The 20,545-nt window shown below is 54.3% G+C and overlaps 1 protein-coding gene across 2 annotated transcripts in view; it reads left to right on the plus strand.

Moving 5' to 3' along the window:
* Positions 1-20,545, plus strand: part of ME2 (malic enzyme 2) — a 69,779-nt gene that overhangs the window by 18,473 nt on the left and 30,761 nt on the right. The window lies entirely within an intron of this gene.

The raw sequence follows: 20,545 nt of genomic DNA on the forward strand, positions 1-20,545 counted from the left end.
GCTGCAACCCTTTGTGTTCTGCAGCTGAGGAGAGTTACTCCAGCATGTCTGGAGCTCCAGCCTGCAGGACTCCTCAGTGTCCTGAGAAGGAGGAAAGGAAGACAGCACTCCAGACTTGCAGTCATGTCTCCTACTGTTGTTTTTCATCCTACAGTAGGAGGTGCAGGATCCCTAGGGACAAAACTGTAGAAGCTGGAGAGTGGCTGACTATAAAGGGCTGTGTCAGGGAAGGAGGAGAAAGGGTAGATTGGTGTGATTTGTCCAGATTAGGTTATCTCCAAGCCTTCTCTGAGTGATAAACACTCTGACGTGCCAGTGGAAATTAGTGCAAGCCCTCTAAGCTTTTTCCAAGTGCTGATCATGCAACAGTTTCAGGGACTAAAACAACAGGTCAGGTCTTATGGTTTTGCTGGTGATATCTTCCTGCTTTTACCTTTGTGGGTTTTCTTTTTTCCCTGTAAGCCTGGAATTCTCTGAGCACAATGCAGTATATATTCATTGCCTGCAGGTTTGTTTTTATGGGGAATGAAAGATGAAAGCCTCATCCCTGGAGGTGTTTAAGGCCAGGCTGGATGAGGCTCTGGAGAACCTAACCTAGTGTGAGGTGTCCCTGGGCATGGCAGGGAGGTCGGTATTGGATGATCCTTGTGGTCCCTTCCAACCCTGACTGATTCTAGGCAGAGAGATGCTTGTTAACAGCAGTTGATTTTTTTAACCTAATGACTCCAAGAAGTGATGTTTTTGAGAAGGGTATGGGGTGGGGGAGGAGTAAAAACCTTACTCTGTTAAATCAATCTTATTGTTACAGCTGGCACCTGATGGAACAAGTCTTAGGGCAAGTTACGTGACAGGGGCTGTGCAGTATCAGAATCACAGTGAAGCAGGTTGGAAAAGACCTTCCAGATGATGGAGTCCAAACTATCCCCCCAGCACCTTCTAACTCACTAACCCATGGCACTGAGTGCCTCATCAGCCTCCTCTCAAACAGCTCCAGCCATGGGCACTCCACCACCTCCCCGGGCAGCCCATCCCAATGCCAGTCACTTGCTGGGCACGACTTCTGCCTGACCTCCATCCTGACCCTGCCCTGGCACAGCTTGAGGCTGTGTCCCCTTGTTCTGCCCCTGGCTGCCTGGCAGCAGAGCCCAACCCTACCTGGCTACAGCCTCCCTGCAGGCAGCTGCAGACACCAATCAGCTCTGCCCTGAGCCTCCTCTGCTGCAGGCTGCACCCCCCCAGCTCCCTCAGCCTCTCCTCACAGGGCTGTGCTCCAGGCCCCTCCCCAGCCTTGCTGCCTTGCTCTCAGCACCTTCCAGCACCTCAGCAGCTCTCTTGAATTGTGGGGCCCAGGACTGTAAATGTATTTGCTGAGAAATGTATTTTAGGGGATTCAGCAGAGAAAGAAATGATTGACTAAATACACAGAAGTACTTTACCCTTTGTGCTCTCCTTGCCCACAGTGCAGCACACATCTATCATGTGCATACAGGTACAATAAAGGGGTTTATCTCTTGCTGGCAGCCTGTTGAGATCATCAATTTATGGCTCACCTACCAGTTCCTTATGTTTAGCTTTTTTTTTTAACCAGTCCTTATCAGCTCTGCAGAACATTTGGTCTTTAATAGATGTGGACTCTAAAAGAAGATCTGCAAGATGGCAGAATCACAGAGTCACAGAATGTCAGTGGCTGGAAGGGAACTCCACAGCTCAGCCCATTCAACCCTGCCAGAGCAGATCACACAGCAACACATCCAGGCAGGCTCTGCAGAGCTCCACAGAGGGACACTGCACAGCCCCACCCTGGGCAGCCTCTGCCAGGGCTCTGCCACCCTCCCGGGGGGAAAAATTCCTCCTCCTGCTGCTCCCATGGCAATTCCTAGGCCTCAGCTTGCAGCCAGTGGCCCTTGGCCTGGCACTGGCATCCCCCAGCAGAGCCTGGCTCCAGCCTCCTGCCCCTGCCCTGCACACATTGCTCAGCACTGCTGAGTCCCCTCTCAGCCTCCTCCTGTGCCAGCAGCACAGCCCCAGCTGCCTCAGGCTCTGCTCCTAACAGAGCTCTGCCATTGCCTTCAGCAGCTCTGTGGCTCTCTGCTGGGCTCTCTCCAGCACTTCTGTGTCCCTCTGGCACTGGGGGGCCCAGAGCTGGGCACAGGAGTTCAGCTGTGGCCTCATCAGGGCAGAGCAGAGGGGCAGGAGCAGCTCTCTGGACCTCCTCCCCACAGCCCTTCTAACCCAGCCCAGGCTGGCATTGCCCCTCCTGGCCCCCAGAGCTCATTGCTGGCTCAGAATCAATCTCCCCTTTCCCTCTTGCACATTTGTCTACTCCTATTCTTTGCTGCAGGAGTGAACTTTTCTCCTACCATTTGTCTCTCTATTTTGTTGGGCTTTTTTTGTTTTTACCTCCTTTCTCTCCCATCTTCACCTGTCTCCTGCTTCACCTGCAGTTGTTTTTCAGGGTCTTTGTGTCTGAAGGCCAGCTTTCAAGTGCCTATTGTCAGGGCAGCTCAGGAAAGGTCATCAGCTGGATCTGCAGTGCCCTTGCTGTTGCAGCCAAACAATTGCAGCCATCCACACATACTTTACCATCTTCCACTAGGTTTGATTTCTGCTCTGTGACAGGGGCTCAGGTTACACGTAGAATCATAGGATAGAGCCAGTCAGGGCTGGAAGGCAGCACAAGGATCAGCCAGTCCCAACCCCCCTGCCATGCCCAGGGACACCCTACCCTAGAGCAGGCTGCACACAGCCTCAGCCAGCCTGGCCTGAAACATGGAGTCAGTCATCAGCAAGTGTGCAGATGACACCAAGCTGGGGGCAGATGTGGCTGGGTTGGAGGGCAGAAGGGCTCTGCAGTGGGACCTTGACCGCCTGGACAGATGGGCAGAGTCCAATGGGATGGGGTTCAATAGCTCCAAGTGCAGGGTGCTGCACTTTGGCCACAGCAACCCCATGCAGAGATACAGGCTGGGGTTGGAGTGGCTGAGAGCAGCCAGACAGAGAGGGATCTGGGGGTGCTGATTGATACCCACCTGAACATGAGCCAGCAGTGTGCCCAGGTGGCCAAGAGAGCCAGTGGCATCCTGGCCTGCATCAGGAATGGTGTGGTCAGCAGGAGCAGGGAGGTCATTCTGCCCCTGTACTCTGCACTGCTTAGACCACACCTTGAGTGCTGTGTTCAGTTCTGGGCCCCCCAGTTTAGGAGGGACATTGAGATGCTTGAGCGTGTCCAGAGAAGGGCGACGAGGCTGGGGAGAGGCCTTGAGCACAGCCCTACGAGGAGAGGCTGAGGGAGCTGGGATTGGTTAGCCTGGAGAAGAGGAGGCTCAGGGGTGACCTTATTGCTGTCTACAACTACCTGAGGGGTGGTTGTGGCCAGGAGGAGGTTGCTCTCTTCTCTCAGGTGGCCAGCACCAGAACGAGAGGACACAGCCTAAGGCTGCACCAGGGGAGATTTAGGCTGGAGGTGAGGAGAAAGTTCTTCCCTGAGAGAGTCATTGGACACTGGAATGGGCTGCCCGGGGAGGTGGTGGAGTCGCCGTCCCTGGGGCTGTTCAAGGCAGGACTGGACGTGGCACTTGGTGCCATGGTCTGGCCTTGAGCTCTGTGGTAAAGGGTTGGACTTGATGGTCTGTGAGGTCTCTTCCAACCCTGATAATACTGTGATACTGTGTGATACCTCCAGCCATGGGGCCTCAACCACCTCCCTGGGCAACCCATTCCAGCCTCTCACCGCTCTCATGGTGAAGAAGCATCATTGGCTTCAGGATCTTTCTTTTCTGCTGTGCCCAAGCAGGGTTTGAAGCTTGCTGGGCACTTAGAACACTGTTAGGTCAGTCTCATTTGTCTGTTAACTGGCAATAAAATTGTTAATTGTATGGTGGTGAATGCTTCAGATGCTCACTGCAGGGCCAGGATTTCTTCTTTCAGCTCACAACAGTTGATCCCAGAATCGCAGAGTGTCAGGGCCTGGAAGGGACCTCCAGAGATCATCCAGTCCAACCCTCCCCTGCCAGAGCAGGGGCAGCCAGAGCAGATCACACAGCAACACATCCAGGCAGGGTTTGAGTATCTCCAGAGAGGGAGGCTCCACAACCCCTCTGGCCAGCCTGTTCAAGGGTTCCCTCACCCTCACAGGGGAAAAAAGCTCCTCCTGATGTCTAAATGATGCACAGGTAGATGATCCCTGAGCTTTGGCAGTGGCTGTTGTGCCATGTGAAGTGGCATCAGTGTGGCACTGTGTGGTATTAATAGAGCAGAGGTATGAGGAGTGTGTGAGGGAAGCTGGGGCTGTTTAGCCTGCAGAAAAGGAGGCTGAGAGGAGACCTTCTGCCTCTCTGCAACTGCCTGAGAGGAGGCTGGAGCCAGGTGGGGTTGGCCTCTTCTCCCAAGGAACAAGAGGAGATTGCCTCAGGTTGTGCTAGGGGAGGTTTAGGTTGCACATGAGGAGCAATTTCTTCCCCTAACCAGTTGTCAAGGCCTGGCCCAGGCTGCCCAGAGCAGTGGTGGGGTCCCCATTCCTGGGTAGTGTTCAGAAGCTGTGTGGATGTGGTGCTGACAGCCATGGTTTGGTGATGACCCTGGCAGTGCTGAGCTGGACTTGATGATCCTTCAGGGTCTGCTCCAGCCACCAATAATGTGATCTCCAGGCTGCAGCCAGGGTTGGCTGTGGGACCCTGAACTCAGGCATTGCCACACTTGGTTTTTGAGGCTCTTTACAGGGTGACACCACCTCATTTGCCAAAGCAATGTTGGTTCTTCACAAGCTGAAGAATGGTCTCAGTGGTCTTGGTGGCCTTTCCCAAGCTTGATTCTATCCATGCAACCCAGTATGTGTTTAGTGCAATGTCCTCAAGGTATTTGATGAAGCTATGAAATTTGAGAGGTGAGACTGAAGAATGAAATAAACAGAATTCAGGAGCAGGGTAACAGAGGACAGAGGTACTGGAACCAGCTGGGCAAATACAAGCACTAATCCAGGCTGGGCAGTGAGTGTCTGGAGAACAGCCCTGAGGAGAGGCACTTGGGGGTGCTGGGGAAGGAGAAGCTCAGCAGGAGCCAGCAGTGTGCACTTGCAGCCCAGAGAGCCAAGCAGAGCCTGGGCTGCAGCAGCAGCAGTGTGGCCAGCAGGGCCAGGGAGGGGATTCTGCCCCTCTGCTCTGCTCTGCTCTGCTGAGAGCCCACCTGGAGTCCTGCATCCAGCTCTGGAGCCCCTGGGACAAGAGGGATGTGGAGATGCTGGCAGGGGTCCAGAGCAGGGCCAGGAGGATGCTGAGAGGCTGCAGCAGCTCTGCTGTGAGCACAGCCTGAAAGAGTTGGGGCTGTGCAGGCTGGAGCAGAGGAGGCTCCCAGGTGACCTCACTGTGGCCTTGCAGCATCTGAAGGAGGCTACAGAAAAGCTGGGGAGGGACTTTTGAGGATATCAGGACAGGACGGGGGGGATGGTTCAAAGGTGGAGGTGGGGAGAGTGAGGCTGGAGGAGAGGAGGAAGTTGTTGGTGATGAGAGTGGTGAGAGGCTGGAATGGGTTGCACAGGGAGGTGGTTGAGGCCCCATGGCTGGAGGTGTTTGAGGCCAGGCTGGCTGAGGCTGTGTGCAGCCTGCTCTAGGGTAGGGTGTCCCTGGGCGTGGCAGGGGGTTGGGACTGGCTGCTCCTTGTGGCCCCTTCCAGCCCTGACTGATTCTGTGATTCTGTGAAAATACGTTTACAGAACAGGAAGAACTGAGGCTGTGAGGAGGAAAAATCACAGGCAGAAACAGAGGAAGTGTCACAAAACATTTAGAGTCACAAAATTGCTGCAAGCACACAGGAAGCCAACCTGCAAGTGAGCAAAGAGTCATGGAATGGACTCTCTCCATGTTGCTTCTTGGAGACCGTGGCCCACAGGTGGACACAAGTGCTCAGTCCAGGAGGACAATCCTTACCCTGCTCCTGCTGGCCACACCACTGCTGATCCAAGCCAGGCTGCTGGTGGCCTTCTTGGCCATCTGGGCACAGCCTGGCTCATCTTCAGCTGCTGTCACCCAGCACCCTCAGGTCCTTTTCCAATGGGCGGTTTCCCATCTGGAGCATTCATGGGGTGGTTGTGACCTGTGTCAAGTTGTGGGCTCCTGCATTGCAGAGAGCTGCTGAGGTGCTGGAAGGTGTTGAGAGCAGGGCAGCAAGGCTGGGGAGGGGCCTGGAGCACAGCCCTGTGAGGAGAGGCTGAGGGAGCTGGGGGGGTGCAGCCTGCAGCAGAGGAGGCTGAGGGCAGAGCTGATTGCTGCCTGCAGCTGCCTGCAGGGAGGCTGTAGCCAGGTGGGGTTGGGCTCTGCTGCCAGGCAGCCAGGGCCAGAACAAGGGGATCCAGTCTCAAGCTGTGCCAGGCCATGTTCAGGCTGGATGTGAGGAGGAAGTTGTTGTCAGAGAGAGTGATTGGCATTGGAATGGGCTGCCCAGGGAGGTGGTGGAGTGGCTGTGGCTGGAGGTGTTGCAGCCAAGCCTGGCTGGGGCACTGAGTGCCATGGTCTGGTTGCTTGGCCAGGGCTGGGTGCTAGGCTGGGCTGGGTGAGCCTGGAGCTCTCTGCCAGCCTGCTTGCTTCCGGGAACAGACCGATCCCCACCGCACTGCAGCCTCCTTTCAGGGAGCTGCAAAGGGTCTCCCCTCAGTCTCCTTTCTCCAGGCTAAACACTCCCAGCTCCCTCAGCTGCTCCTCCCCAGATCTGTTTTTCAGACCCCTCCCCACCTTTGTTGCCCTTTTCTGGACCTGCTCCTGCCCCTCAATGTCCTTCTTGGAATGAAGAGTCCAAAACTGAACCCAGCACTCAAGCTGTGGCCTCACAAGTGCTGAATCTAGGGGGAAAGTCCCTGCCCAGCTCCTGCTGGTCACAATCTTCTGATCCAGGCCATGCTGCTGCTGCCCTTCTTGGCCAGCTGAGCACCCCCTGGCTCATCTTCAGCTGTTGACCAACAACAGCTTTCCTGCTGGGCAGTTTCCAGCCACTCTGTCCCAAACGGGGAGCCTTTATGGGGTTGTTGTGCAGGCCTCAGCACTTGGCCTTGTTGAACCTCAGCCCACTGGGCCTTGTCCCATCCTTCCAGAACACTTCCAGGAATTCTGGTACATTAACTTTGTTTAAAGAATCAATTCTCTTAAGGTGACCTGACTGACTTCTGGCAGATATCCCAAAAGTCCAGAACAACAACAACAGCAACAAAACCCCAACCCAAACAAAAGAAACCCAACCCACAGATAAAGCTAGCTAAAAAAAAACCACACCACAAAAAAGTAGGGCAGGATAGGACAAGAGAATGTGAGGGAGGATTGTATGAGCTCCCAAGGTTCAAATGCTGCTTTCATCTGCCCCTTTCTCACCCTGCTTGGGTTTTTTTTTGACACCTTTGGTTTCTTTCCATCCCTTTTTTTTTAGGCTGGGTTAGTTGGGTTGAGCAGGCAGGATGCCCATCAGCCTTCCTGGGGAAACAGCACCACAAATCACAGGACCACAGAATGCCAGGGGCTGTAAGGGACCTCCAGAGCTCAGCCAGGCCAACCCAGAGCAGACCACACAGCAACACATCCAGGCAGGGTTTGAGTATCTCCAGAGAAGGAGGCTCCACAACCCCTCTGGCCAGCCTGTTCCAGGGTTCTGTCACCCTCACAGAGGAAAAAAACTCCTCCTGCTGTCTAAATGATGCACAGGTAGATGATCCCTGAGCTTTGGCAGTGGCTGTTGTGCCATGTGAAGTGGCATCAAGTGTGGCACTGTGTGGTATTAATAGAGCAGAGGTATGAGGAGTGTGTGAGGGAAGCTGGGGCTGTTTAGCCTGCAGAAAAGGAGGCTGAGAGGAGACCTTCTGCCTCTGTGCAACTGCCTGAGAGGAGGCTGGAGCCAGGTGGGGTTGGCCTCTTCTCCCAAGGAACAAGAGGAGATTGCCTCAGGTTGTGCCAGGGGAGGTTGAGGTATGTATAAATGCTCCAGCTGCTCACTTCAGGCCCAGGATTTCTTCTTTAAGCTCAGAACAGTTTATCACAGAATCACAAAGTGTCAGGGGTTGGAAAGGACCTCCAGAGCTCATCCAGTCTAAGCCCCCTGCCAGAGCAGGGCCACACAATCCAGCTCAGGGCACACAGGAACACAGCCAGACAGGCCTGGAAAGGCTCCAGAGAAGGAGACTTCACAACCTCTCTGGGCAGCCTGTGCCAGGCTCTGGGACCCTTCCAGGCAAGAAGTTCCTCTTCATGTTGAGGTGGAACCTCCTGTGCTGCAGTTCATTGCCATTGCCCCTTGTCCTGTCACAGGGAGCAGTGAGCAGAGTTTGTCCCCTCCCTCTTGGCCCCCAGCCTTCAGATATTTACAAACATTGATCAGATCTCCTTAAGTCTTCTCCTTTCCAGGCTAAGCAGCCCCAGGTCCCTCAGCCTCTCCTCACAGGGCAGTGCTCCAGTCCCTTCAGCATCTTTGTAGCCCTCCCTTGGGCTCTCTCGAGCCGATCCCTGTCCCTCCTGAACTGGGAAGCCAAAAACTTATGTGTGTATCATAGAATCACAGAGGCAGGAAAAGACCTCCAAGCTCATCCAGTCCAACCTCTCACCCAGCCCTATCCAATCAACTAGACTGTGGCACTAAGTGCCTCATTCAGTTTCCTTTCCAACACCTCCAGGGATGGGGACTCCAACAGCAACCTGGCCAGCCTGTGCCAGTGCCTTACCACTCTCTCAGGACAGAAATCACAGAACTAACCAGATTGGGAAAGACCTCTGAGGTGATGGAATCCAACCTATCCCCTAATACCTTCTGATCCACTAACCCATGGCACTGAGTGCCTCATGCAGCCTCCTCTCAGACACCTCCAGGCACAGCCACTCCACCACCTCCCTGGGCAGCCCATTCCAGTGCCAATCACTCTCTCTGACAACAACTTCCTCCTCACATGCAGCCTGAACATGGCCTGGCACAGCTTGAGACTGGATCCCCTTGTTCTGGCCCTGGCTGCCTGGCAGCAGAGCCCAACCCCACCTGGCTACAGCCTCCCTGCAGGCAGCTGCAGGCAGCAATCAGCTCTGCCCTGAGCCTCCTCTGCTGCAGGCTGCACCCCCCCAGCTCCCTCAGCCTCTCCTCACAGGGCTCTGCTCCAGGCCCCTCCCCAGCCTTGCTGCCCTGCTCTCAACACCTTCCAGCACCTCAGCAGCTCTCTGCAACGCAGGAGCCCAGAGCTGGACACAGCACTGCAGGGGTGGCCTGAGCAGTGCTGAGCACAGGGGCACAAGAACCTCCCTTGTGCTGCTGCCGGCCCAGGTTGCCATTGGCCTTAGCCACCTGGGCACTGCTGCCTCATCTTCAGCTGCCAACCATTCCCCTCAGGTCCTCTCTGCCTGGCTGCTCTCAGCCACTCTGTCCCCAGCCTGTAGTGCTGCCTGGGATTGTATGTATGTGCAGAGCACCACACCTGCATAGCTGGGATGGAGATAGATGGAATCATAAAGTCATTCAAATTGGAAAGGACTCTTGAGATCATCTCCAGCCATGAAGCCTCCTCGAACAAGTTCTCCACTAAACCAGTGGTTGGTTGGTTGGTCGTATGGAGGTTGCATGGCCATCCACCTGCAGCTTTCATCAGCTCCCTGGGGGCCTGCATGCTTTTAGAGGGTGGAACTGTTTCATCTGCAGCCACCTTTTGATCAGCTGTCCAGAGGCAGAGAGGGAAGGGAAGGGAAGGGAAGGGAAGGGAAGGGAAGGGAAGGGAAGGGAAGGGAAGGGAAGGGAAGGGAAGGGAAGGGAAGGGAAGGGAAGGGAAGGGAAGGGAAGGGAAGGGAAGGGAAGGGAAGGGAAGGGAAGGGAAGGGAAGGGAAGGGAAGGGAAGGGAAGGGAAGGGAAGGGAAGGGAAGGGAAGGGAAGGGAAGGGTGATGGGGGCAGGAGGGAAAGAAGGAAGCAAGCAAGGAAGGAGCAGGGAAAGAAGGAGGGAATAAAGGGGGCAGCAAGGAAGGGAAGGGAAGGGAAGGAGGGAAGGAAGGAGGGAAGGAAGGAGGGAAGGAAGGAGGGAAGGAAGGAGGGAAGGAAGGAGGGAAGGAAGGAGGGAAGGAAGGAAGGAAGGAAGGAAGGAAGGAAGGAAGGAAGGAAGGAAGGAAGGAAGGAAGGAAGGAAGGAAGGAAGGAAGGAGGGAGGGAGGGAGGGAGGGAGGGAAGGAGGGAGGGAAGGAAAGGAAGGAAGGAAGGAAGGAAGGAAGGAAGGAAGGAAGGAAGGAAGGAAGGAAGGAAGGAAGGAAGGAAGGAAGGAAGGAAGGAAGGAAGGAAGGAAGGAAGGAAGGAGGGAAGGAGGGAAGGAGGGAAGGAGGGAAGGAGGGAAGGAGGGAAGGAAGGAAGGAAGGAAGGAAGGAAGGAAGGAAGGAAGGAAGGAAGGAAGGAAGGAAGGAAGGAAGGAAGGAAGGAAGGAAGGAAGGGGAAGGGAAGGGAAGGGAAGGAAAGGAAAGGAAAGAGGGAGGGGAAATGGGGGCAGGAGGGAAAAAAGGAAGCAAGCAAGGAAGGAGCAGGGAAAGAAGGAGGGAATAATGGGGGCAGCAAGGAAGGAAAGGAAGGAAGGAAGGGAGGGAGGGAGAGAGAAAGGAAAGGAAAGGAAAGGAAAGGAAAGGAAAGGAAAGGAAAGGAAAGGAAAGGAAAGGAAAGGAAAGGAAAGGAAAGGAAAGGAAAGGAAAGGAAAGGAAAGGAAAGGAAAGGAAAGGAAAGGAAAGGAAAGGAAAGGAAAGGAAAGGAAAGGAAAGGAAAGGAAAGGAAAGGAAAGGAAAGGAAAGGAAAGGAAAGGAAAGGAAAGGAAAGGAAAGGAAAGGAAAGGAAAGGAAAGGAAAGGAAAGGAAAGGAAAGGAAAGGAAAGGAAGGGAAAGGAAAGGAAGGGAAAGGAAAGGAAGGGAAAGGAAAGGAAGGGAAAGGAAAGGAAGGGAAAGGAAAGGAGGGGAAAGGAAAGGAGGGGAAAGGAAAGGAAAGGAAAGGAAAGGAAAGGAAAGGAAAGGAAAGGAAAGGAAAGGAAAGGAAAGGAAAGGAAAGGAAAGGAAAGGAAAGGAAAGGAAAGGAAAGGAAAGGAAAGGAAAGGAAAGGAAAGGAAAGGAAAGGAAAGGAAAGGAAAGGAAAGGAAAGGAAAGGAAAGGAAAGGAAAGGAAAGGAAAGGAAAGGAAAGGAAAGGAAAGGAAAGGAAAGGAAGGGAAAGGAAAGGAAGGGAAAGGAAAGGAAGGGAAAGGAAAGGAGGGGAAAGGAAAGGAGGGGAAAGGAAAGGAGGGGAAAGGGAAAGGGAAAGGGCTGTCTTCGTTTTTTTCCAGTTATTTTGTGTGTGTGTGTGTGTGTGTGTTAGGATTAATGCCATGAAAGGAGAACAATCTGTTCGGTTAGAAAAAGAGCAGCTGAATGTCTTGTCTCTGAAACAAACCCTAGAGAGGCTGTCTGACTTCCCTGCTGGAGTGTAAGGACTTAGTTCTGACTTCTTCCCCTTCTCTGCAGGGAAATGCTTTTGGCTACAGCCGTGGCATTAGTAAACAGGAGCTGCTGCGGGTCAGCTGCGTCTGGTTCAGCAGCCAAAGGGATTTGCATCTGGTTCTTGGAATCACAGAGTCAGTCAGGGTTGGAAGGCACCACAAGGAGCAGCCAGTTCCAACCCCCCTGCCGTGCCCAGGGACACCTCACACTAGAGCAGGCTGCACACAGCCTCAGCCAGCCTGGCCTCAGACACCTCCAGCCATGGGGCCTCAACCACCTCCCTGGGCAGCCCCTCCCAGCCTCTCCGCACCCTCCTGCTGAACGACTTCCTCCTCACATCCAGGATGACTCTCCCCATTTCCAGCTTTGTTCCATCACTTCCCAGTCCTATCCCTACCTGACAGCCTAAAAAGTCCCTCCCCAGCTTTCTTGTAGCCCCCTTCAGATACTGCAAGGCCACAGTGAGGTCACCTGGGAGCCTTCTTCTCTCCAGACTGGGCAGCCCCAACCTCCTCAGTCGCTCCTCATACAGGTTGTGGAAGAGGTGATGGTGTCTTTGCCTGTGGAGGGACTGAAGTCTTCTCAAGCACAGAAGGTTCCATCTGACCACAGGGAGAAGCTTCTTTTGCTCTGAGGGTGAGGAGCCTGGAAACAAAAGTAGGTGAAATTCTGAGTGGTCACTGAAATGTCTGCGGTCTGGAGCAAAAGGAGGTGTGGGTAAAAGAAAAAGGTCAAGATTTAGCTGCACAAAGAATCACTCTGAAGGCACATTCTACCCAAAACAGCAGCTCTTAACAGCTGGGATCTGCTGTGCTCCTCTTTCCTTGCTGAAATGCACTGCTCAGGCCCTTGGAAGCTGGGTGGGAAGGATCCAGAGCTGCTGGGTGGAACTGCAGCCTGTGCCTGAGGTTTAGGGTTCCCACTTGTGAATCCAGACACCACAAGGTTTGTCCTCGTTCAGCTCATCTCCCTTTCTGGTTCTTGAGCCAAATGGGTCACACAGGGGTCAGTGGCAAAAGCTGGGCCACCCAGCTACAGCTTCTGTGTCCTAATCTGAGCAGGAGAGGCTGGGGACAGACCCTTTGCAGTGGTGCCCAGGGACAAGGGGCAGTGGGCACAAACTGGAACCCAGAAGGTTCCATCTGAGCACGAGGAGAAACTTGCCTGTTGTGAGGGTGCTGGAGGCTTGGAGCAGGCTGCCCAGAGAGGTTGTGCAGTCTCCTTGTGTGGAGAGCTGCCAACTCCCCTGGGCATGGTGCTGCTGGGCAAGCTGCTGTGGCTGCCCTGCTTTAGCAGGGGGGGTTGGGCTGGATGATCTCCAGAGGCCCCTTCCAGCCCCCACCGTGCTGGGATTCTGACTCTTTAAAGGCTGAAGAACCTAGAGAAGACCTGGGGCTGTGCAGGCTGGAGAGGAGAAGGCTCCCAGCTGACCTCACTGTGGCCTTGCAGGATCTGAAGGGGGCTACAGGAAAGCTGGGGAGGGATAGGCAGGGGGGAATGGTAGGGATAGGGCTGGGGGGAATGGAACAAAGCTGGAAATGGGGAGCATCAGACTGGATGTTAGGAAGTTGTTCAGCATGAGGGGGGTGAGAGCTGGAAGGGGTTGCCCAGGGAGGTGGTTGAGGCCCCATGGCTGGAGGTGTTTGAGGCCAGGCTGGCTGAGGCTGTGTGCAGCCTGCTCTAGGGTAGGGTGTCCCTGGGCATGGCAGGGGGTTGGGACTGGCTGCTCCCTGTGCTGCCTTCCAGCCCTGACTGATTCTGTGATGTCACAGTTCCTCAGGAGCATGTTGCTGGTTACCCTCCAGTCCAATGTACCGGAATAATGAAGAGAGGGGGAAAATAGAGTTTAAAACAGTGAAGGAGGAGAGAAATTAGAGGAGATTTCCATAACCTACACTGTCCTTGTAAGCACAGAGAAACTTTGGATCTATGTCTGAGATAGGAGATACTCCTTTGATTCCTGTGAGTGAACTTTACAGTGTGAACTGCAGTGGAGACACAGCTTGTGCAATAGTGAACTTTGTGATTGAGGCACAAGGAGTTAAGGGAGGCTGCAAGGCACAGTCCCAGTGTGAAAATGACTTTATTAAAAAACAAAAGCCCAAGCCCAGAGCTGTGTCACAGCCTAGAACCTGCTGCTGAAGGATGCTGTGGCAGTGATTTAAAGTTACATGAAAACCATGTGGTTAAATCATCCCTCTGAAGCAGGCCAACTCGTTTTCCTAGCAGTGGCATGTTTGGATGTGTCCTGCGTTTGCATCCTTGCCAGGGGCTTTGGATGGGCTCTTTGTTGTGAGCTGTGCAGGTTTGCAGAGTGCTTCAGAGTGTTTACTGCAGATTGGGTTGGATGTGAGCCAGTGCTGCCAGCTCAGGGCCAGACGTGCCCTGGGCTGATCCCCAGCTGCGTGGGCAGCAGGGGCAGGGAGGGGATTCTGCCCCTCTGCTGTGCTCTGCTGAGACCCCCCCCTGCAGTGCTGGGGCAGCTCTGGAGTGCTCAGCACAGCACAGGCAGGGATCTGCTGGAGTGGGGCCAGAGGAGCCCCCAGCAGTGCTGGCAGGGCTGGAAGGGCTCTGTTGGGAGGGCAGGCTGAGAGAGTTGGGCTTGGGCAGGCTGCAGGGGAGAAGGCTGCAGGGAGAGCTTCTGGTGGCCTGGCAGTGCTGCAAGGGGCCAGGAGAGAGCTGAGGGACTTGATCTGAAGGGCTGTTGTGCCAGGCCAAGGGTTGAGAGTTTAGAGTGAAGGAGGGAGGTTGAGAGTGGAGAGAAGGGAGAAATGTTTGAGTGAGGGTGGGGAGAGCCTGTGCCAGGCTGCCCAGAGAGCTGGGAGCTGCCCCATGGCTGGCAGCACTGCAGGGGAGGTTGTTTGGGGCTGTGAGCAGCCTGCTCTGGGTGCAGATATCCCTGCTGAGTGCAGGGGGTTGGGCTAAAAGCCCTTCAGATGTCCTGTTCCACCCAACCCAACCTCTGGTTCTGTGATCACAGTAACCTGGCACCCACTGCCCTTAGAGGATGCTCCAAGAGGTTGTTTGGTGCTGTGAGCAGCCTGCCCTGGGTGCAGATGTCCCTGCTGAGTGCAGGGGTTGGGCTAAAAGCCCTTCAGATGTCCTGTTCCACCCAACCCAATCTCTGATTCTGTGCTCACAGTGACCTGGGACCCACTGCCCTTAGAGGATGCTCCAGGAGGGGCTGTGAGAAGCCTGCTCTGGGTGCAGATGTCCCTGGGGCTGTGAGCAGCCTGCTCTGGGTGCAGATGTCCCTAGTGAGTGTAGGAGGTTGTACTAAAAGACCTTTAGAGGTTCTGTTCAACCCAATCTATTCTGTGATCCTATGATTTATAGTACCAGATAAAAGTATCTCTCCCTCTCACCTCCATCTGTGCTTGCAGGATGAGTACTCACAGAATGGCTTGGTGTGGAAGGAACCTTACAGATCATCTGTGTCCAGCCTCCCACAGGACCAGGCTACTCAAAGCCACCTGCTGAGGAGGTGTTAGCTTAGTGGTGCTATAAAAATCAGCCTTGCAGGATCCAGGCCCTCCTGATCACCTTCAAGCAGTGCAAGCACCCAGAATGTTTATGTGCTGGTATTTATAGCACCACTTGCTTTGTGTCCCAGGGCCCAGCTGCTGGGCCACAGCAGACAGTTTGTGGGTTAAAGGCACAGGGCATGGGGCTTCAACGTGAGTGTGTCTTGGCTGAAGATCTGTCAGCACTGCATTTCACTTGCCCCCTTCCCCTTCTTTCCTCTCCACTTTCCCTTTTCTCCTTTCTTCTTTTCCGTGCCCTTCCTCTCTTCCTCTTTCCCTTCCTCTTCCTCCCTTCCCATCTTCCCCTTCCTCCTTTCCCCTTTTCCCCTTCCCCTCTTCCCTTTTTCCCCCTTCTCCTCTTCCTCTCTTCCCCTTTCCTCTCTTTCCTCCTTCCACTCTTCCTTCCTTCCCGTTTCCCCTTGTTCCCTCTTTATGCCTTTCCCCCTTTCCCTCTTTCCCCCTTCCACTCTTCCCCCCTTTCCTGTTTCACCTCTTTCTCTCTTTTCCCTCATTCCCTCTCTCCCTCTTTCTTTCCCTCTTTCTCTCTTTCCCTCTTTCTCCCTTCCCCTCTTCCCCCTTCCTGTTTCCCCTCTTTCCCTCTTTCTCTCTTTCCCCCTTCCCCTCTTCTCCCCTTCTCATTTCCTCTCTTTCCCTTCCTCCCTTCCACTCTTCCCCCCTTTCCTGTTTCACCTCTTTCTCTCTTTTCCCTCATTCCCTCTCTCCCTCCTTCTTTCCCTCTTTCTCTCTTTCCCTCTTTCCCCCTTCCCCTCTTCCCCCCTTCCTGTTTCCCCTCTTTCCCTCTTTCTCTCTTTCCCCCTTCCCCTCTTCTCCCCTTCTCATTTCCTCTCTTTCCCTTCCTCCCTTCCACTCTTCCCTCCTTCCTGTTTCTCCTCTTTCCCTCTTTCCCCTTTCCACTCTTCCTTCCTTCTGCTTTCCCCTCTTCCCCCCTTTCTCCCTTTCCCCCTTTCTCTCTTTTCCCCTCTTCTTCCCTTCCTATTTCCCCTCTTTCCTTCTTTCTCCCTTTCCCCCTTTTCCCCCTGCACCTTCCCCTCTTTCACCCTTTCTCCCTTTCCCCCTTTCTCCCTTTCCCTCCTTCCTCTCTTCTCCCCTTCCCTTTCCCCTTCCCCTTCCTCTTTCTCCTCTTTCCCCCTTTTTCTCTCTTTTTCCCTTTTTCCCTTTCCCCTTTTCCCCCTTCCCCCTTTTCCTTCTTCCCCTTTTGCCTCTTTCCCCCTCCCCCCCTTCCATTTTTCCCCCTTCTCCTCTTCCCCCCTTTCCCTTTCCCCTCTTTCCCCCTCTCTCCCTTTCCCCCTTTCGCCCTTTCCCTCTTTCCCCTTCCTCCTTTCCCCCTTTCCTCTCTCCCCTTCCCCTTCCTACTTCCCCTTTCCCTCTTTTCCCCTTCTCCCTCCCTCCCCTCCCCTTTCCCCTTTCCCCTTCCTCTTCTCCTTTCTCTTTCCTACAAGAGGACGCTGGTTCTGCCACCATAGATTTCTTTCCTGCCCTGTTAATGAGTTCCTTTGTGGCCTTCGAGGAGTGCTGGGTTTGCTCCTGGGTGCTCTCTGCCTGCTCTGTCCTGGGGAGGACACCTGCTGTGTTTTGGTTTTCTTCTGAGCTGCAAAGAGGATTAAGGAAACTAATCTAAGTGAAAGTCAGTGCAGAACACTCAGGGAGAGGACTCTTAGCCCTGTGGGGGGGAGCCAAGGGAAGCCAAAAAGCCGTTCCTGAGGCTTAAGCTCACACCATCACAGTGCTGCTGAGGCATTCAATCCCACTGGAAAGCAGAGGGAGTTGGGCCCTGAAGCAGGTGGTGGGGTCTGAGGTGCCTCTTGGAGAACATCATCCCTGCTGCTGGGAGCTGCTGAGCACCTCCTGCTTCACCACGGGGCCTGCCCACTGGGTTCTGGGGGTTACAAAAGGAGGGCAAAGGAGAGGAATTTTGTAGCTCTACAGCTCTCAGCGCCCAGTAGGGAAACTCTGCATCCTCTGAGGTGCATTACAGGGACCAAACCACAATCTCAAGTCCAAAACAGGAGGCAGCTGATGGTCACAGGCAACCCAGAAGGGTTAGCAGTGGTGGAGTCCCCATCCCTGGGGGGGCTTCCAAAGCTGTGTAGCTGTGGTGCTGAGGGACATAGCTCAGTGGTGACCTAGCAGGGTTGGACTTAATCATCTTAAAGGTCTTCTCCAACCTAAGCAATTCTCTGATTCTCTAAGGAGTGGGACTGCAGCATGTGCTGGGAAAGGCTCTGTGGTTTTTATAGTGCTGCTCTGGACTAAACTTGGCTCTGTTCTGGTTGGAGTGAGGAGGCTGATGGCATTCAGCTTCCTGAGCTGGGCCTGGTGAGAAACTAAAGCATCTTTTAATGTGGTGAGGTCATAGAATCGTGGAATCATAGAGTCATCGAATCATAATCACAGAATCAAGCAGGTTGGCAGAGAGCTCCAGGCTCAGCCAGCCCAACCTAGCACCCAGCCCTGCCCAACCAACCAGACCATGGCACTAAATGCCCCAGCCAGGCTTGGCTTCAACACCTCCAGGGGTGGTAACTCCACCACCTCCCTGAGCAACCCATTCCAATGCCAATCACTCTCTCTGACAACAACTTCCTCCTCACATCCAGCCTAGACCTGCCCTGGCACAGCTTGAGGCTGTGTCCCCTTGTTCTGTTGCTGGTTGCCTGGCAGCAGAGCCCAACCCCACCTGGCTACAGCCTCCCTGCAGGCAGCTGCAGGCAGCAATCAGCTCTGCCCTGAGCCTCCTCTGCTGCAGGCTGCACCCCCCCAGCTCCCTCAGCCTGTTCTCACAGGGCTGTGCTCCAGGCCCCTCCCCAGCCTTGCTGCCCTGCTCTCAACACCTTCCAGCACCTCAACATCTCTCTTGAATTGAGGGACCCAGAGCTGGACACAGCACTGCAGGGGTGGCCTGAGCAGTGCTGAGCACAGGGGCACAAGAGCCTCCCTGGTGCTGCTGCCCACACTGCTCCTGAGCCAGCCCAGGATGCCACTGGCTCTGCTGCCCACCTGGGCACTGCTGCCTCCTCTGCAGCTGCTCTCTCACAGCACCCCCAGGGCCCTCTCTGCCTGCCTGCTCTCAGCCACTCTGGCCCCAGCCTGCAGTGCTGCTTGGCCTTGCTGTGGCCAAAGTGCACAACCTGCCCTTGGCCTTGTTCACTCTCATGCCCTTGGCCTCTGCCCACCCATGCAGCCTGGCCAGGTCCCTCTGCAGGGCTCTGCTCCCCTCCAACAGCTCCACAGCTGCTCCTAGCTTGGTGCCAGCTGCACACTCACTGATGCTGGACCCAATCCCAGACTCATCCAGATCATAGAGTCACAGAATCATAGAATCATATAATCAGAGTCATAGAATCATAGAATCACAGAATCAGTGTCATAGAATTATGGAATCATAGAGTAACAGAATCATAGAATCAGCCATGGAATCACAGTCATAAAATCATAGAGTCATGGAATGATAAAGTCATAGAATCATGGAATCATGGAATGATAGAGTCATAGAATCATGGAATGATAGAATCATAGAATCATGGAATGATAGAGTCACAGAATCATGGAATGATAGAGTCATAGAATCATGGAATCATGGAATGATAGAGTCATAGAATCATGGAATGATAGAATCATAAAATCATGGAATGATAGAATCATAGAATCATGGAATGATAGAATCATAGAATCATGGAATGATAGAGTCATAGAATCACAGAGTCATGGAATGATAGAGTCATAGAATCATGGAATCAGTCAGGGTTGAAAGGGACCACAAGGATCATCTAGTCCCAGCCCCCCTTGCCATGGGCAGGGACACCTCACACTGGATCAGGCATCTGGGAGTGCTTCAAGAATTCACTGTCTTTAACATTATTATAACTCCAGGTACACTGAAACACTCGTTGAGTGGAGCTGCAAAAGGTGAACAAACAGCAGAAAGATGAGCAGCTGTTCTGCTTAGCACTGACCTCGGGGCTCATGTGGTGTTATTAAGGACCCAGGCAGTTTAAGGTCACTGGTTTCACTGCAGAGGGAGATGAAGGAAAAGCCAATTTCCCAGGGTCATGGCCAGCAGTGGAAATTAGCAATGAGGCAGAGTTTATTTTGTAGGGACTTGAGAGTTTCTGAGCAGGAGGACTTAGGTTTTGCTGGTGAGATAATTCAGCTGGCTTAAAGTGGAATGCCAGTGTCAACCAGTGTGGCCCTGCTGGAGGGGTTCAGGCCTTTGACATGACTGAAGTCACTGAATTCAGTGGCTTTACTGACCAGAGGTCTGTACCCTCTTCTCACAAGACACTCACCTGGTTTTGTTTCCTTCTTAATGCTGTAAATCTTTTGGCATGGGTTCTGGTTTTGCAGTGCCTGAAACTAGCAGCCAGAACAGGACAGCTGCTGAGCAGCTGTGCTCTGCTTCGTGTCCTAAGCAGCTTGCACAGCCAGCAGTTTGTGTCCAGGAAGGGTTACTTCACAAAGGCAGAAGCTGCTGATGCTGACGAAGGTGGGGGGGAGCTGAGGGAAAAGGGGGAGGAAGCAGACTGAGATGGGTGTTTGCATGGTTTGCTGCCGTGACACCTCCGGGAGGTTGTCCAGGGTTAGGGCTGGGATGGTTCACGATGCTGCCTGTGAACCCTTCGCTCACCAGTGAGCAGGGTGAGGGCACAGAGGGCAGTGCCAGCAGGGTTGCTGATGGCAGCAGTCTGGGAGGAGTGGCTGAGACCCCTTGCTCCAGGCTGTGCTGCCATCCAGCCAGCCCTGGACAGGCTGGAAGAGCTGGGTGGGGAGAGATGTCATGAAATACAAGGACAAGGAGAGTCTTCATCTGGGGCAGAACAACCTCATGGAGCAGTCCGGGTGGGGACTGAGCTGCACAGAGGGTCCTGCTCCCAGCAGTGTGCCCTTGTGGCCGAGAGGGCAGTGGCATCCTGGGCTGGGTTAGAAGGGGAGTGCTGAGTGGTTCTCCTGCCCCTCTGAGGCCACATCTGCAATACTGTGTCCAGGTCTGGGCCCCTCAGCTCAAGAAGGACCTGAGGGAGCTGCTGGAGAGAGTCTAGTGCAGAGCCCAGAGCTGCTGCAGGCAGTGGGACAGGCTGAGGGGCTGGGGCTGGGAGCTTGGAGAACAGAGACTCATTCAGGTGAGGTGACCTCAGTCCTGGTGGTAAAGATGTGCAGGGCAGTGCCAGGAGGAGGCAGCCAGGCCCTGCTCAGGGATGCCCAGTGACAGGGCAAGGGGCACAGGGGGCAAGCTGCAGCAGAGGAGGTGCCATGGGAACAGGAGGGAGAACTTTGTCTCTGTGGGGCCAAGCTCTTGTTGGTGGGCAGCAGCAGTGAGCCAAGGAGCAGGAGCCACAAACTGGAGCAGGGAAGGTTCCAGCTCCACATGAGGAGAAACTTCTTGGCAGTGAGGGTGGCAGAGCCCTGGAGCAGGCTGCCCAGAGAGGTTGTGGAGTCTCCTTCTCTTGAGGCTTTCCAAACCCTGCCTGGATGTGTTCCTGTGTGCACTACCCTGGGTGATGCTGCCTTGGCAGGGAAGTTGCACTGGGTGACCTCTGGAGGTCCTGTCTGACCCCTACCATCCT

Source organism: Pogoniulus pusillus, chromosome Z (genome assembly GCF_015220805.1).
Source record: "Pogoniulus pusillus isolate bPogPus1 chromosome Z, bPogPus1.pri, whole genome shotgun sequence".
NCBI classification, from domain to species: Eukaryota; Metazoa; Chordata; class Aves; order Piciformes; family Lybiidae; genus Pogoniulus; species Pogoniulus pusillus.